Source organism: Ischnura elegans, chromosome X, assembly GCF_921293095.1.
Source record: "Ischnura elegans chromosome X, ioIscEleg1.1, whole genome shotgun sequence".
In the NCBI taxonomy this organism is placed as follows: Eukaryota; Metazoa; Arthropoda; class Insecta; order Odonata; family Coenagrionidae; genus Ischnura; species Ischnura elegans.
Window position 1 is genome coordinate 74,378,072 of NC_060259.1, and position 15,363 is coordinate 74,393,434.

At 36.3% G+C, this 15,363-nt stretch overlaps 1 protein-coding gene across 6 annotated transcripts in view; it reads right to left on the minus strand.

Annotated features, from left to right (window-relative positions):
• Window positions 1–15,363, minus strand: part of LOC124171823 (ras-like GTP-binding protein Rho1) — a 72,692-nt gene that overhangs the window by 20,188 nt on the left and 37,141 nt on the right. For 2 of the 6 annotated variants that reach the window (XM_046551169.1, XM_046551165.1), the window contains exon 1: window positions 9,308–9,417. The exons of 1 other annotated variant lie outside the window; for it this stretch is intronic. The gene's annotated coding sequence lies outside the window, so the exon portion shown is untranslated. Of the gene's footprint in view, window positions 1–1,562; window positions 1,703–9,094; window positions 9,251–9,307; window positions 9,418–15,363 lie in introns of those variants that run through there. 3 more of the 6 variants (XM_046551172.1, XM_046551168.1, XM_046551171.1) reach the window with 3 other exon arrangements.

The following is a 15,363-nucleotide window of genomic DNA, read 5'->3' on the forward strand; positions in this document are numbered from 1 at the left end:
AAATGTTGAAGTTGGGGAAGACATGTGGGTAGATAGGACTGATAACGGCCTACCAAATGCTAGGTAAAATATAGAAAACTAGGCTGATTCAGAACATCTGAAACGCCACATGTATTTAGAAAAACGATTGCTGACATTTTTCCACCAAGAAATGATGGCTCAAAAATACAAGACTCAATTTACCTCGTCAATGTAATTAAAAATAACCCTAAAAGCTGATACTTATGGATGCACATACACAATAACTATTCATACTTCAACCACATCATAAAATGAAAGTTTTGTATTTAAATGATAGGTATTTCACAAAACCATAAAACATGAGTAGTTAACACACTAGAATAACTAAGCATAGTAATAGTATCTTATACTTACAAAATTGATACATATTGATTTCTGACATAACAGGAGTTGAGTTTAATCATTCGATCACTAATGAATAAGAGCAATTATCAATAATCAAAGTCAATATCCCTTTACATTCAGACTTTTAAGTATCCTATGTGATATGTAATATCTCTGATGTGATCAAAGTAACATGGTAGAGAATAGTTCTCAACAAAAAGAGGCATCCTACAGCTTATAACAGTTACTGAGGAAGTTACAGTTTATTACAAAGGAAGAAATGAGAGGGACAATATTCCATCACTCCAGAGGGAAGTACTAACTAAATTGCTACAGATTACTGAACTCTTCGTTTACACAGCTTATACATAACAATGTGCATCAAAAATGCATACATACAGAAATACCGCTACTACACATCAAAATGAAAGAAAAACAGAACTAAATCGATAGAGAGAAGAGAATTTACCAGTTAAGTACTAGTTTTAACCAAGGTATTCATTATTACTTTGCCGGGTTGTAAAATGCTACCAAAGTAGTGTAGTGTACACACTATCAATATAAAATTAAAGTGAAAGAAAAACAATTAAAATGAGATAGGTGCTATTACTGGAGAAAATAAGACATGGTACTAAAATGTGACACCTCTTCCAAATTGCTAACCTGCCCAAGAGCATGCTAATGATGATGTGTTTAAAAATGGCCCCAATGCAACATAAAACTTCCTTTCCAAGGAAGAACAAGAAGGATCCAAAGCATACATTTTGACAAAGTGGCCTCAACCCCACCGTGACCTCAACAATCCCCAGTGAACCAAACCTACTGAATGTGTACCGTGCTAAAGCTTAAGCGAACTTCTAAGACAACTAGACAGACGTGAACATAATTACGACGAGAGTGTTCTGTGAAGGTAGTTTCTAGTCAATCTCTAACCAGCCTACAATGATTTGTTCAAACACAGCCTCCTTAGCGACTACACCACTTAAGAGAAAACATTTTATATAAAGGTCATGCAATTAAGTCCCTAAGCATGTGACTGTGTATTGCAGAAGTGGTTCTTTGAAAAGGTAACTTTTATTACTGCCATGCCTTTCCGTGTTGGTGCATCATTTCATTCAAAGTTAGGATTTAAGTTGCTTTGATTGAAAATTAATAGAGAGAAAATCTAAGGTGGCTACATTGTTAATTTGGATGAACAATCCAGAGATCGGATTTACCTTTTCAAGACATCTGAATGTCATAGGCCAAGCATTACTTCTCACATTTCTTCAAGTCAATAAGATTTTCCATAATGACTTTTGACTTATAAGTATTGAATAACAGAGTAAGTAATGAAAAACTGTAAAATGGGGACTACCTGTAAAGAAATGATGAGAAAATAATTTTCATTTTTAGAGTATAAAAAACCAAGTGAAGATACTTCACCAGTTACTTTTTAATCAAAACAAATAGCACAGAGATACTATGTAGTTCATACATGAGCAAGATGAAATGGCCATTTGGAGCTTGCCACCTTTGTCACATGATGCATTGCAAGGAAAAGGATACCACGAAGAATGGCCTTAGAGAACTTTTTACCCAAAATGGGCCTTAAAGGATAATTCCTATTGATTTAAGCACCCTTTCGTACGGCCTTTGAAGCAAGTAATTATCTTGAATGGTCTTAGCCTTATGCAAAAGGTATGAATCATTTATATTTATTGGCAATTTCTTACACCCATTACCAATTAAATAGCACTTCCTTTTCTTAACTGAATTTATGATTACACACCGAGACAAAAAATTTCATTCTTTAACATTAGACAGGCTCAAATTTTCACAAAACTCCCTAATGCATCTGAAAAAGCTGTACCTCTGTATTTATGAATTGCAATACCTAACACCAACTGACATTGCCGAGGCCAAATGATGATATCAAATTAGGTTTCAACAGATATGCAATAATATATATTAAATTTAAGTTAAAACATCACATCTAAAACAGCTACTTATGGTAGCTTAAAAAGCTATGTCATAAAAAGCTAAGCTATTTTACCATACTTAGATTTCAATTTGTAAGCATCCATATCATGGCCACATTCATGACGTGTCTTGTGATATCTATGAGTTCTTTCTGCATAATCAGTTTTCTTTACCTAAGTCCTAAAAAATTCCTGGAACCTTCATCATCATGTGATCTATATGAATCAGTATTGTTGAATTGCAACGTGAATGTGATGTTGATACTCTTCACAAAATGTGAAGGAATGGAATATTAATACAATTATTCACAAAGTAAGGAGTATGGGAGTATCAAACAGGCACAATGATGATAGCACAAAGTGAATAATTGAGGGGTTGAGAAGCCAAGGGGTACATACAAGTGATTTTTTTCTAAATTGAGTTAGGTAGAGTTAATCGCTGGAAGAAATATACAAAAACTTGATTACCAATGGATACGAGTGAGTCTCTGTTCTGAGATGACATCGTGTGGAAAATAAATTGCATCACTAAAGATGTAACTGATCTCGTTTGTTTCCTTTACCTGATTTCTGTACATAACTCTGTTTAGTAAAAGGAAATCACTTGTATCCCTTGGATTCTTACCCACTCAATTGCTATGATATGCATTTGATTTATTCTTCATAGCGGTCAATGGCCTTCCAATTTACTGCTTTCAGTAACCTTAATTTCACTTTGATGGGATACTAATATATCAGGTAGAATGTTCAACTGCATTAATCTAAACCCACACCACTTGAAATATATTTCCCACCACCCTAGCTGCTTAACCTATGGCTTCAAATAGTCACGCTGAACAGATTTTAGACAAAAATTGTTCTCCATCAAATTGGGAGAGGCAAGAAAAATAAGAACACTTCAAATTTTTGGACCACCATTAAGTACCACTCCCAAAAAAAAGCATTCAAGCACTATTATAAAAAAATAATTGTAACACGTAGCTTCACCCAGATGATTGAAGGTAAAACAAATAATAAGAATAATACAAAATAATTTTCACTTGAGTTCAGAATTTTCTAAGAAACTTTTAACCAAGGATAAACCTGAATGACTAGAGGATCAGGTTGGTGAAGTAGCTTATGGGTTTCCAGACCCAGTGGGGGCAAACTTGACAGTATCCCGACAGTAACAGAGTCTCAGAAACTGCCTGCTTCCCGCCCAACTGCTTTGTGGAGGGCACTTTGAGTGCACCACTCCACCCATCTGATGAGATATTTAAGTGTGGTCCCCTTGATGCCTTTCATTTAGAGCAGGCTAATGCCAATGCTGGTTTTCTCTCCACCCTTCCCTCATGGCATAAATGACTTCATCTGTAGGTCACCTCCTTCAAATACAATTCCACACCCCAAATAACTTCATTTACCAGTAAGACATAACAACCTTTACAACAGGCAAATTATAAATCATAGTGGTATTATGTCCATGCTCAACATTTTAGTTCGGCAAAACTACACTCAAAATGAATTAAGAAAATAAATTCCATTGGAGAGAATTCATTTATAAGATATGACAGCTGGTTTGTGGTCCAAGATAAGCCATAAATAGTGCACCAATATATTTGAAAGCCATTACAAAGATGATTTTGAGAAGTATTTAAGATTACATCACTACCTATTTAGTAATCTGTCCATATTATATTGAATATTTTCTACTATTTCTAAATCAAATGCTACCATCAGGTTTGACACATATAAATCAATATCCTTAGTTTAACTTGAGAATAATAAAAAGACGGTGAAACTATCAGTGTTCAATAATATAAATCTACCAGAAAAATTTACCGTAAATTTGACAAACCGCAAAACAGTTCCGTGAGCAGATCACCACCTTTTACAGCAGAAAAAATATAGCAACAATAGTTTTTTCTAAGATTTCACTCGGACTATGAGACCTGACGAAAGAAAAACTCAATTGAAATATTGGAGACAGTACACACTCACATAGCTGATGATAACAACTTAGATGGCAACACTAACAAGAAGACTAGGAATCAATTTAAGTTGGGGGAGTAAAATCGATGACTGCGACGAGGGAATCAATGAATGACAGTCTATTCATTATTAAGTGATGACCGAGGAAGAAAAACTAGGTAACTGGGCATACAAAAACCACCAGAAAACAGTAACTGAATGATTCAATATGATTCTACAGGGATACAGAGCATGAAATATGTAGAGAAGAACAAAGGTGAAATTTCCTAAAATTAAAGAGAAAAATAACAAGATTGATACTGGAATAGAATAAACAACTGCAGGAAATGAGCTACTTTCATGAACAATTCTAATAATGAGTAATTATTTAAATTACCGAGACAGGTACTTATTTAACATCATGCACCCATAATAGACTAAATATTAATAGTTCCAGGAAATATTGGCACCCAACAAAATTTTCAACTTAACATTGAATATGCCACCATCAAAAAACACAAGAATGCTTTAAAAGAATTATGGCTTAATTTCACATGATGTAGTATCACATTTGAATACAAAATTAAAGACCACTGCAGATTATTTTTCTTCTCTCTCAAAAAATGATACATTGACACCAGAAAAATACAATATCCAGGATCACTACCTAAAGCAGTCAACCAACTGTGACATATTAGAAAAAACTAAGAATGATGGACCCAATAATAATGATGAGCAGTCACACAAGAGAAAATATAATACACTTAACTTTTAAGCATTAAAAATTCTTTTGTGCGCACAAAAAGCCAAACAACTAAAAAACCATCAAAATTCCATTTTGATCCAAAAACTAATAGCAAATAAAATGTCGCACCAAAGCTTAACTATGCTTCACTACCAACATTTTTGACATTGGAGGAGTATTATTTTCATTATTACATTGCAACAAAAATGGGTACCTTAATCTATCAATTAAACTGAATGCGTCTATTCAACACAAATGGGAATTTCAGTAAAATTGACATTTTTTAATTAACATTTTAAATTTAACCCAAAGCAAAATACATTTTATCAATTTGATACATCAGAGCAATCTTTTGGAGAAAAATAACAAAAATGTGTTATTCAATTCTTAACCTCACTCAATGGAACTTGAAAATAATATCCTCTAATGTTTCAGATATCTCAACATATTTAATAAACTTGCACAATGTGGAAGGTAAAAAGATTAACTAATTGTTAGAAAGTATGTATGTACATGCAAAACAAGAATCGGTTTTGATACTATAATACAGCGATACAAAAGCATTATTCCACCAAGAAGCAGAACTCATCAAATTTCACTTCAAATGATACAGAGAAGCTAACAACCACCCACCAAAATAAAAAAAAATCCCAATGACAGATGAATGGGAGATAAATGTCAGCATCTGACAATGGCTGCCCGTCGATTCAAATGAAATATGGGATAACAATTTGCAACTCAAAAAGGCATTATGAGAAAAACAACTAAAACCATAGGAAAGAAAATAATTTGAACTAATAACTAGAATAACCACTACATATCAAAAGATGCCAATTCATCCAATTAGCCTAACTTGAAATTACTTCAATGAAAGAAAAATGTTTAGGTATAAAATATAGCCCAATTGAGGCAAAGAGTAGCAAAGGAAGGAATTTTTTAGAAGCAACTAACACAGTTTAAGTTAAGGCTTATAAATGAGAACAGCTCACGCCACAAAGTAAGTTAAAACAATTATGTTAAACTACATGCTACAAACTTATTTCAAAGTTTTCTTCAAACCTCCCATATACATTAACAATAATTTCGAAAATTATGATGAAATAATGTGAATAAGTTATTGATTTAAGCATAAAAAATTGCAATGCCATCGAGAATTGAAAAATCCTACGACATTGGTTCAGAAATAGAAAATATGCATGTGTAGAGATCGCAACAAAAGACATAGACAACAAAAGCATATAGAACTGGAAGTATTCATCACTAAAAAGAAAATAGCATGAATATTTTCATGTCCTGTCAGAGCTAAAAGATATCAAATTCTTAACTTACTTCATTATGACGTTTAAACTCTTTTAACACAATGCTTTAATGCCTATGGGGAGACTACAGGCTGCAGCTTCTCCTCTAATTAAATTTGGAGACTCTTTTAAGTATAGCCTCGGCTAGTGACAAATACATAAATCCTACCTCCTTGAAATAAGGGTATTCGAAATAAGGGCAATTTCCCATTCATGTATAGCTTAGTAAGTCTGTAAAATTTAGCTTACTGTCCCAAATTCAAATGGGTCCCTCTATCCCAAAAAGTGGCAGTTATCAAGAGAGCAAATACCTCAAAAGACAATAAAATTATGAGTGACTAGCTGCCAGTTTTCTCATTATGCTGATACCTTAAACTGGTTTCATACACATGCTACCAAGTCAATACTTAATGAAAAGAAACCTTAGGCTAGGATCCTATTATGAACAATAAAATCTCAAATGATGCTTACAATTTATCAAGGCAGTTCCTCTTTACAAATTCAATATAGGAGAAGCACGTGAAGACATTTTTGCCCAAACTCAGAACACATTGGTTCTTTGTGTAGAAAGGATGTAGAACAAAAGATTCAATATAGGAGTTGAGAAAGAGGTAAGAATGAGATAAAAATCATCGGCCTAAATAATTCCAGTACAAAAGTAAATTGCATCATGTATGAATGCAAGTCTGGAAAACATCAAGTCTTGAAACAACAGCATGCAATTGATGATCTGAGGTACGCCCAACAATGCCGCATGGTTGCAAAAGACAGTGATAGCAAGTTTATAACAAAAAAAAGCTAAAGGCAATTTTTATTAGTTGATAACTATAAAACAAATTTCTATTTGTGTCAGAGGGGTCACAATGATTCCATCACGCTATTCACTGGCTAAGTCAGGAATCGAAGAACAATTTATAACATCAGTTTGTTGATTGCTCAAACAATTATTTCGCTCACTTACCTTCCTCCATGCAAAGATTAAATTACAACATATGCTTTTCAACCACGTTAAAGAAGTCTTCGCGAATAAAAAGTTAAAAATAAATATTAAAAGTATAAAAAGTTTTAAATAAAAACATAGGTAAACAATAACATGCCACAATATTCCTACAGAAACTGAGACAAATTCAACATCGAGACAAAAGCATCAAGTATCGACTAAGATCAATTAAAACATCGTATTCGAGGCAATTATACCTAAAAATTATAACGGCGACTTTCGAACCAGTTTACTGGTAGGTAGAAGTTTTGAAATACATTCTCAAGTATCTTGAATCGTTGATTTTGAAGGTATAGGGTAAAACATGAGATTAGCCACTCAGGGGGGAGTGGCTTATATCTTGTTCATAATAATTCATATCAAAATGGATTGAAATATTCTCACTAAACACCAACACAAAGAAGCTCCAAAGAATTCCTTTTAAGAGTATCAATCAGTTCCATGCCTTTCCGGATGGATGACTGGCTTCAAATATTTAAGATTAGGTTTTTGGAAGAGAGGCGAACCAATAACCCTCGTAGCAATTCCGCGGCGATATGCTACAGATAAGTTAGTTGGAACTCAAAATAAAAGAAAACAAATAACATACAATTCCAATGTTTTGAAAACAAAGGGTAGGCGTAACATTTAATTCCATACAATCGGGGCCATGCCTGTCGGACTAATAACTTTTACGTAGAAGGTATGATGAGTCATCTCTATGAGAGTACAACTATTTAAGACGTGCCTTCTCATTCCTAGAAGCAAATGAAACAGCGACGGGCAGCACACTGTAGAGGAGACTTCACTGGTAAACTCATGGACTGATTTGTTCAACAAAGGTCAGCTGCATGCAACAACACGAAGTTAAATCTCTACTGTAATACATACGAACTTTTAACAAAGTAAATCCCAATTAACGACCACAACTGTACAAGATATCTTCATTCGAACTTGCCCACTATATCATGAGCCAAACAAGTCCCACTGGCGGCTCTGACAGTATGTCAACCGGTTAATAAGCTAAGGTCAACTGCATACAACTTATCTCAGGAACGCAGTCTCTCAGAGTCAATTACTGTCACTTTAAATACAGCATAGAGATACCATCAAGAATAATATAACAGTATTCCATTTCATGCATAAATATTGTTCTTGTTGACATAGGAAACGATGAAGTACTCGCACGGAGCAACAACGAGTAGGAAAGTATGTTATGATAAATAACACGTACCTTCAAAAACTACTAACAACACACAACGCCCAACCTAAAGTATAAAACCCGTAAACGTCAGATACGCGCAATGACTGTGGAAACCAATAACGTAATGAGTTAGCTTTACGAATTCAAACATGAGAAAATTTATCATCTAATGGTCAAATCAAGTGTTGTTGATGCAAAAATGACAGTAACAATTTTACTTCGAGTTACACCCACTAAAGGATAGAAATTAACTATTTAATATCACGACATGAAAAATAGTGCTCTGTAACTTATTAGTCCACAATACTCTGGGAGTGTAATCAAGTTCCGACTTCATAGCCAGCAGGCCAACGCTAGTGAGCAAATTTATTTCCACACTCATAATAACAGGTGTATGAAAAGAAACAACAAACACTTAGACAAGCACCTTACATGCTAAAAAATAATGATTTAACGCAATAATTTGTTACAATTTAGTAAATTGAGAGCAAATCTTCGTTTACACTGACATGGCAGATTTCGTATGATCACGAAAAACGTTATAACTAGGGAGAAGGGATAGTAAATCGTTTAAAGGATGAAACAATGAATTACGTTTCACGCATTACTCACATCAATTATAATTAGAATTCATAAACTACAGAGAAACCTATTAATACACAACAGATCCAGGAACCGGAAGTCGATGCATCCCAGAAACACCCGGCTGGGGCTATTAGTCCGACACTCGGGATTTCAATAACAGTATTCACTCGAGAAATCTTAACAAATTCAGACTATAAACTCCAATGACTTGCTCGTGAATACATTGTTTTTAACGTTTACCTTGCCTTCAACAATTCTGGAGATTCTTTCCCCGTTTGCGCCAGCTTACACTGAACCACACCTCAATTCCACTCCAGAGGGGGATCCAAGCAATTGCACGGTATGCGAATGACGTAAGCCATGTGTCAGCGGGACCTAGCCGAATCTGTGAACATATTTGTGGCCACCTATCAACGAGGAAGGTATACTACAGCATCCCTCGAAATTGGATTGACTGACGAGATGAACCGATATAACGTATAAAACCAAGACTACTTCGATTACCCTGTAATGAAAAAACTTGGATATTATTTCTGACTAGCAAAACGGGAAACTTTTGAACGATTATTTTAATAAAAAACAACCCTGGCATCATGTTAAGTGGCCCAAGGTAAAACATATTTTAAAGGTTTACCATGGATAAAGGATGGAGATACTGATAGCAATATCTTACAAATTAAGTTATGGATGTGCATATTTTTACTGAACAGGCAATTATAGTTAAGATCACGGGCAAAGTTTTTGTCATTTTTGCGGATGAATATGCCACAGCTACCTGTTACAATTCATATTGAAAAAAATATCAAACAATACATTCTTATTAGTTTAAATACATATAATTGATCATCAAAACCTACTAAGAACTTTGACCTTCGAGGAAAACTCAAATCTTATGCATAAACAGTCATAGATACTTTTGCGCGATGACAAAAAAGCGGACTTTTATAAATTACTGCTGCATAAAAAACCCTGAAATCGACAAATTAACTACAGATAATAATTTTAAATTTTGGTATACTGGCATTACCCTGTAACAAAGGTGTGTGCTTGACGCTTGTCGGGGTAATTTAAATCGGAAGAGCGGTTAGGCGCGTTGCTTGGCAACGCAATTTGGCGAATTCGAAAATTTTCATCCCGTCGAAGAGATGAGCCTTCATGGTCCCCTTGGCGCCTTTCGTTAAGAGCGGGATAACGTCGACGTCTGATTTCTCTCCACCCTGCCTTCTCTTACACTTCCCTCATGGTGCAAAAAACGTCAGCTGTTGGTTGTCTTCTCCTAATACTGCTAATACCATACCATACGTACCGTTCTTCATGAAAACTTATCGGAATAATTCTGAGCAGTTTAGCACACTCCACTCCACTTTAGGATATACGATATCTTGTCGTATTGAAAAACCACATTAACGATCACAAATCATCTCTTTTCACGGGATTTATCATGGTAGAGCGGCAGTTAATTAATCAAAACTAGGGGCGTTCTGGGGTGATTGGGGGCCCTCAGCTGGCTCATCATGGGGCCCCCCTCAGCGGAGGATTCGCCCCCACCCCCCGACGGATAATGTTAGGAATTCACATGCCCGGAAATGGATATTGACGCTCTTAAAAAATAGATAAATTTTAAAAAATAAAGTTTTATAAGAAAAAATGTCATGCAAAGTGAGAACTTCACAGGTTATAAAATTTAATAATTTACTACGGTTCGATTATCTATTTAGTGAGTTTGTTCCTTGAAAATGCCCTGAAATTTAATAAACATCTAAAATAACATTTTCGAATACCGCTTTCAAAAAGCAAAAGTAAAAGTGCAAAATATTACGAAGCACATTTTGGGGCCAATTTAAAACTTTTGGCTGTTATTAATTAACAATGTCTTATTAATTTTTTGCATGGCATATAAATATAGTCACAAGTACGTAGCTTTCATCCATACTCGTTGGTTATTTTTTAAAGTGCAGATGAAAACTTGTGCAAACATTTAGTTACTCATTTTGTAGAAAAATTTAATCCTGAATTAACAAACATATCTTAAAATATTGTTTTACGGATAATGCTAAACAATTTGTATCGTCCATATTAATCAGCTGGCCAATTAAAACTGTCGTTTAGAGAAGAAAATTATTAGGATATATTTTTAATATTTTCATTTATTTTGATTTTGATCTTTATATTGGGGAAGCTGCAGCAGCAGAAGTGGTAAGTGTTCAGGGATTCATAAAAATACTCACGCTTTAAATAATTACAACTTTATTAATACAAACAACTTCTACACACTTAAGACAGAAAATAAAATGTAAGCAATTAAGGTCCACTCAACTCTATTGAAGATCTTTAAACATAGCTGATATTTGACGCGAAGCCGAACTTGATTTCAACAGTCCATCCGAAAACTCCCTTCAAGTGGCATATGAGCTGGGGTTTGAAATGTCAACAGTGATTATATGTTTCATATTAACACTTCAAAGAAGATAAACTCTCACACTAACCAAACCAGAATTCACTGAGCTACTTAGGATTTCGCGGTCTGTGTGAGGAAAAATGGAAAATATTTGTGCTGTGCGCGAGTCTTCTCCCCTCCAATAATGCTTCCTCCCCTTCAGACAACATGCATACGTCAAAGAAACAGGAGCAACGCTCCCGCAGAAAATCCAGAAGAATGTTTCAGGAGATCAGTTTCCCACCTTCTCTTGAATAATTTTATTTCAGAGATAGTTTTAAGATAGGCAGCACAGGATTCCGAGGAGTCATTCCTCTTGAAGGCTTCATTCCCTCCAACCTATCAAGATTCGCGATTCGTCAAAAACTGCTACGGGCGTACAGGAAGCATTACGCAGATGCAATACGAATTGGGTTGGGAGCCGCTAGAGACTCATAGGCTGTGCGTTAGGCTTATATTGCTTGAGCAATAGGGTGGTATCCTATTATTTTTTTATTGCCTAAATAGAAGATTATTACTCCTGGAGTACGTATTTCACGCTTTCAGATTTTTAAATGACGATATCTATTTTTCGCGATTAAATGAAAAGTGAAAATTTTCAAGCGCGCGAAAACGCGACGGGTAAGTATGGATGCCGGGATAAACTCCGTGTGACGTCGTTGTGGTTCCCGCTGCCGCCCTGTGAGGTGACCTTGGGGCGAGGCTCTGAGCGCTGATACGACGCAGGATGCTAGCAGGTAGCAGAGTACCCTGCTAGCAGGTAGCGCTTGGCTTAAATAAGGATTATTAATACGCTATCAAACGAAGAAAACTTTCCGAACTTAGGTAATTTTAATGGGTGATTATTAAGAGATGTTTCCTTGAGCTCTGTGCCTCATGCATGCATTGGTAATATCAAACAATGTAAAACTCTTATCTACTCGTGTATAAACTAGGTCCCTGTGAAGTCACGTGGAGTGGAATCGCATGGGAGCCAATCTGGCCTTTTTCAAATGAGGATAAAATTGACCCTTGCCATTCGTCTAAACTGGGATTTCTAAAACCAAATAATTTGTATATTATGAATACACTAATGGTGGGTAACGAATCGCAATCAATGCCTTTCGTTTTCTTTGATGAAGGAAACTACCCTATTGAGAAAAGAGCGACACAGAGATCAACACATTAGGAATCCGCTGCATTTCCAGTTATGATAAAATAAGAGAGATATTTAGGCGAACGGATAGGTGCGAAATCCGTTATTTCCCCCGTACGACAAAGGACTTTAATAAATGCTAGGCGTAATTTCGTAAGAACATTTCCTTTTTATTTGAATACGGCGGGTGTCCTGACATCCCCCCCATACGCCTATTGAGGCAGCTTGCGGGGTAGTATGTAGATAACCGCCATAAAACTTTTGCCAACAAAACGACCTACTACATGTGCACAGTAGTGTCCTTAATCAAAGAATTAGCCAAATACCGCCGTTTTTGAGTCTTGAAAATCCCAAATAACCTATATCCCCGAACCCCCCTTCGGCAAGGGGGGAATTCCCCAGACCCCCGGTTCCCCCCCCCCCCCCCCCCTCCCCGCTTTGGTCCGAACTGAGATCTGCCTGTGGTATCAGGCGTATCACTGCAGGTTTTGCAACCGTAGATCTATTCTTTCCTTTTTTTCGTTTGGCGCAGTATGTTGAAAATAAAAACTAAGCCCACAAAAAATGTTCAAAACGAACTAAAAAATTTTGAAACGTGGATTTCACCGGAGATGGAAAACACCCCTCGGCTAAGGAGGGTCCAGAGATTTTTGATGTTGAAAACGTGAATTTTAGGACTCAAAAACAGTGATTTCGTACGTTTATTTACTAAAATATAGTATTTTTTATCCACTGAGTCTGTCCTACTCGTTCTGGGCATTTCTTTTAAAGACTCAAGGGGGATTTGTAACCCGGAAACCCCCTCCCTCCGTTGTTACGCCACTGTTGGGGCCACAAAAATAAAAATATTTTTTTTCTAAAATTAATTTTTAATGCATGTAAAATGGAAAAAGAATAACACCCAGGGATGGAGCACCCCCAGAACCCTACAAAAACAAAATATTCATATCGCAGCGACCCTAATTGTTAAAAGTACTGGAATTAAATAATTTAGTTTTAAGTTGGCCTCTCTAATTTATTCAAATTAGTAGTTCATTCGCATAATTTACGAATAGGGTGGTTTCCTTCATCAAAGAAAACGAAAGGCATTGATTGCGATTCGTTACTCACCATTAGTGTATTCATAATATACAAATTATTTTTTTATAGAAATACCGGGTTAGACGAATGGCAATGGTCCATTTTTATCCTCATTTGAAAAGGGCCAGATTGGCGCCCATGCGATGCCACTCCACGTGACGTCACAGGGACCTAGTTTCTATACGAATAGATATGAGTTTTACATCATCTGAGATTACCAATGCAGTCATGAGGCACAGAGCTCAGGGAAACATGTCTTAATAATCATCTATTAAAACTGGCTAAGGTCGGAAAGTTTTCCTCGTTTGATAAGTTATTAATAATCCTTATTTAAGCCAAGCGCTACCAGTCAGCAGGGTACTAGGCTAGCCGCTAGCAGCCTGCGTCGTATCACCGCTAAGCCTCGCCTCAAGGTCACCTCGCAGGGCGGGAGGGGGAACCAGAAATACGTCACGCGGAGAGACTTCCCGACATTCATACTTAAGCGTCGCGTTTTCGCGCGCTTGAAAATTTTCACTTTTCATTTAATCGCGAAAAATAGATATCGTCATTTAAAAATCTAAAAGCGTGAAATACGTACTCCAGGAGTAATAATCTTTCGATTTAGGCAATAAAAAAATAATAGGAAACCACCCTATTAAATGGTTGATTTAACTAATACCCTCAGGATTCAATTTGCCCGGTTATTATTACCCAGTGTACCCTGGTAGTGTGCTTTTCAATCTGATCCATCTCCCCAAAGCTAAGTCTTAGTTACGCCGCTGACCGCGACAGATAATTTACATCTACGTACTGCCTCGCACGCCGCCTCAAAGGCGTATGGCGAGGGGCATAAGGACCAGAGGCGCAGCGAGGGGGGTTTTGGGGATAAACCCCCCCCCCCCCCCCAGAGCTCAGAGAAATTTTTAAGTTCAATCCATTTTACTTAATTGATTAGTATTACTTATAGAATAGTGTTAGGATTAATCAAATATCTCTCATAAAGCGGTAAAACTAGTCATTTTGAACCATTAATCTTAAAATTTTCTGCAGGAGGGCCCCCGCAACTCCCACGTACCCTGGTGGGTATGCAATACCCCAACACCCGTAGGTATTAGTTGCGCCTAAACCTCCCCCCCCGCCTTGATTCCTAACTGCGCCCCTGATAAGGACACCAGCTGCTTACAGATAATAAAGAAAATGCTCTAAAGCCTAGCATTTATTGAAGTCCTTTATTGCTCGTGGGAAAAACGAATTCCCTAACCTATCCGTTCCGCAAGATATTCATCTTAATTTATAATATCTGTCGGACCTGGAAATATAGTGGGGTTCTCCGTGTCGCTCTGAAAGATATCTATTCTAAATTAGCGCGCAGCCTATTAAATAGCTTAGAGACAACCATAAATATATTTCGAGAGGAGGTAAGATGAGTCGTATGTTTTAGAGGGGATCATTCGCCAAATTTTGAGGAAGGGTGAGCCAACGAGCCTGATGAAATGGGCATCCCTGCCATAATAGGGTTGTTTCCTTAATCAAAGAAAACGAAATGCATCGATTGCGATTCCTTACCCACCATTAGTGTATCCATAATATACAAATTATTTGGTTTTAGAAATACCGGTTTAGACGAATCACAGGGACCTAGTTTATACACGAGTAGATATG